Here is a 4,003-nt window from a genome sequence, read left to right as displayed (position 1 = left end):
AATAACAATTGTCTAATAAGATCCATTCACCAATGTATGTAAATTACCAAAAAGTAAATAATAACAATAAAACATCGGTGATTCCATCTTATTGATTCCTTTGATTCAAGCTTTTAAATTTATATAAAAAATGAAATATAAATTAGAAGCTACAGTGTTAAAATATTTTTAGGTATTTCTAATACTTACCAACCATTTAAATTAACCATACATTATATTTTATTACTTTTTTCAATGTCCTCATAAAATTCTATCTCTTAAATGTAAATTCTATCTTGAGAAACTTTCAAAAGTTTAGATTCTTCCCTTAATCAGTTTTGTGTACAAAATCAAGGCCTCAACTATTTTAGGTGTTAAAGCACTACTAAATGGATCAACAACGCTCCATACAGTACTAAATGCTGACTCAGAAGCAATTGTAGATACATGAATTGCACCACTTGCAACATCAGATAATAATTCAAATCTTAATTTATTGATCTTCCACAAATTTAAAATGTCAAAATTTTTATCAATAGCATCTTTAGTGGGTTCCATTAGATATTGTTGTACCTTATATTTTCCCGAAAATCCATATTTCTAGTTTTCATTTTCTTATATCCAAAATCAAAACTACAATCATCTTAACCATCCAACGGAGATTCCATCATTTGTATCACAACTACCACTTCCATTTCCACTTCCACTAGTTCCATTATTTGAGCAATGCCATCCCTTGTATTGGTTATACAAAGAATCCATTAATTTCTTGATTTCATTTTTAGTAGCTTCAACTCTGACAAAGTCATAAAAGATACCAATACAATGAATCAAGCACAACCACCACAATCATAATCTTGATCATTTTGTCAACATTACCCTAATACTTATCAAATTTAATCTTTTCATGCTATCTGCTATGCTAAGCAAATAATCTTGCTTGTCACCCACTTTCTTCAAGATTTGCTCAATTTTACAAACTTCATGGAAATATAAATTGGAAGTAACACTCAATGAAGTACTAAATTTCAATGTGACATCATAAAAAATTCTTAGAAACTTGGCGAATTTTCTAGCTTTCTCCCAATCATAACTAGAAGCAGGGGCGAAACCACGAATATCTTTCATTGCGGGTGAAATTTAATCGAAGTCGAATTTTGAATTTTCAAGACCTGAGACAAACTTTAAATTTGGGCCCTTAAATTAAAGTATGCAACATGCATTTAAATTTTTCTTAACTAATCTATAAACTTTAAACTCAATAAATCTATAATCTACTGTGGAGTGTAAGTACGGAGAAAGTGGAATGATGCAGGTGAGGCGCTAGATCTATACCAAATACCAATAATTATACCAGAATTACAATAGGACCCTCAAATTGTCAAACCACATGAAGTTACAAATGGTAAAAAGGTATTGAAATGAGGGTAAAAGATGAAATTCAGTACAATATAAATACGAAGCTTGACACATGAAATTAGGGTTAAGGGATCAGATGGAAAGAATGAGGGTAGAGGTAGATTAGGAGTTTCTAAAGGGTGGTTGCATCTCCCTTTTACCCAATGATATCCTCTTTTAACCCAAAACCAACAATCCTTTATGTTGTATGTGTATCTATCAAAAATATATACTCGTAGAAAGACAGGAGATTGAGAATTCTAGTTGATCTTTTGTATGGTTTCTTTCTTGCTGGTACATATTCTGCCGATTATCAAAACTAGACCTGCATACCACTAACTACTTGCCTGGCAAAGCTCTTTTTATGGATTATATTTTCTTGAGAAAAGTTCAGTGCACATAGATGCGTGCACTGGCTTAAGGTGGGTCCACCCTTGACTTGTAGGTGGCCCCTCTCTTTCTTTTCCACCTTTCATTCTCATCAATATATATATTTACAAGAAAATCCATCATATTCCTCCATTCTTTCAAAGGCTTTTTAAAACATTTAATGTACTATCCAACATTAAAAATGTTGAATTCCATCTTGTAGCGATATCTAAAGAAGCAAGTTTTTTCCATGAGATTTTTCCTTTTCAATAAAATATTTAAATTTCATTAATCGGGAAAAAGATAATTGAAAATAATTAATTGCATTGTATATACTTTCTATAGATGCATTAAACTCTTTCAATCCTTCTTTAATAATTAAATTGACTATGTTGCTGAACAACACACATGTAAATAAGAGCCATCTAAAATCAAAGTATCATTAGGTTTTTAATTCTTCAACTTGTTTTTCAAGTAAATAAATATTGTATCATTTGTGTTTACATTATCTACAATAATGGTACCCACACACTCTATTTCTCAATCAAGCAAACAAGTTTCAATAAGTTTTTCAATTGTGTCCCCTTTATGATGTGAAACAACAGAAAAATTCAATAGCCTCTTATGCAATTTCTATCAATAACGTATGCTCTGACTATCATGTAATTGATATTTTGAAGTGATGTCCAACAATTAGTGGTTAAAGAAATTCTTTGCATATCATTAATAATTTAATCCTGAAGTATTCCTTTGTTTCAGAGTAGAGATAGAGCACATATCTAGCAGTTGTTCTTCTAGAAGGAACATCAAATCTAGGGCAAAGTTGGCGTACAAATTCCTTAAAAACCCACACTTTCTACGAAGGACAAAGCCAATTTATCAAAATAATAACCATCTTAACCAACACTTTTCTACACTATTCTTTATTAAATTCCATAGCCATAATACCACCATCCTTGTTTTCTCAAGTGAGTATTGCTTGCTTTTCAGTAACCATAAATGCTCTTATATCTATAACAAGCTTTTAAGTGCTTCTACATGGTAGAAGTTCCAGTATTAGTATCAGTCTTAAATGTTCTCCCAGAATAATTACATTTTTCTTTTTCTCCCATAAGAATCTTAGTGAAATGAGTCCATATTTCTAACATCTCATTAGGCTATTTTTTTGTCTCGCATTGGAGCTTTTATATGGCGTAACAAGCTTTTAAGTGCTTCTACCTGGTAGAAGTTCTAGTATTAGTATAAGCCTTAAATGTTCTCTCACAATAATTACATTTTGCTTTTTCTCCCATAAGAATCTCAGTGAAATGAGTCCATATTTCTAACATCTCATTAGGCTATTTTTTTGTCTCGCATTGGAGCTTTTATATGGCGTAACAAGCTTTTAAGTGCTTCTACCTGGTAGAAGTTCTAGTATTAGTATAAGCCTTAAATGTTCTCTCACAATAATTACATTTTGCTTTTTCTCCCATAAGAATCTCAGTGAAATGAGTCCATATTTCTAACATCTCATTAGGCTATTTTTTTGTATCCCATTGGAGCTTTTAATTCATGGTACCACCTTAAGTAGCAACTTGATCGAATCATATAGAAATCAGTGTAAAAAATTAAGATACAAATCATGTAGTAGTTTGATCAAGCTGCCCATAAAGAAAAGTAAACACAAAATTAAACTAACAAAATTCAGCATTTAAACTATCAGGCCCTGCAACTATTAATCAATCAAGCATCGATCCAGAGCTTGGCACATCAAATTACTGTCAGCAATTTTTAGTTTTAACACCAGATGAACCCGTTTAACAACTCTCTTTGAAATTTAACTATATTTAATAAGTAGGAAGTTTTGTTTTAAACACAGTCGGCACCTCCACGAATAAAATGGAGAAGACTGCTCCAAAGAAGTGAAAGAAGTTTTGACATATATTGAAAGGGATGTTATTTTAACTCGTATAATTGTTCTTCAAACTTTGTCCAGAAATCCATGTCTTACGCTTTCTATCATTAAGGATTATGTAGCTCGAAAGTTGGAACAAAGTGAAAGTTGATTGAGGAAGGCTATAGAAAAGTATCAGGTTCTTACACTTTAAACACAGTTATTATTTTAATTGAATTAGCTTCTTTCAAGTTTCAAAACTTGTGTTGAAAAGAAGCAGACGGGGGTTGTTTCTTTGATAAATGGCCGTAAAATGTTTTATAGGTAGACATTCATAAGTATCAACTAACTAATACTATCTAAGAAATGATGAAAATAAAGAAC

Source organism: Olea europaea, chromosome 6, assembly GCF_002742605.1.
Source record: "Olea europaea var. sylvestris chromosome 6, O_europaea_v1, whole genome shotgun sequence".
NCBI classification, from domain to species: domain Eukaryota; kingdom Viridiplantae; phylum Streptophyta; class Magnoliopsida; order Lamiales; family Oleaceae; genus Olea; species Olea europaea.
Note: the sequence above shows the minus strand (reverse complement) of the source record.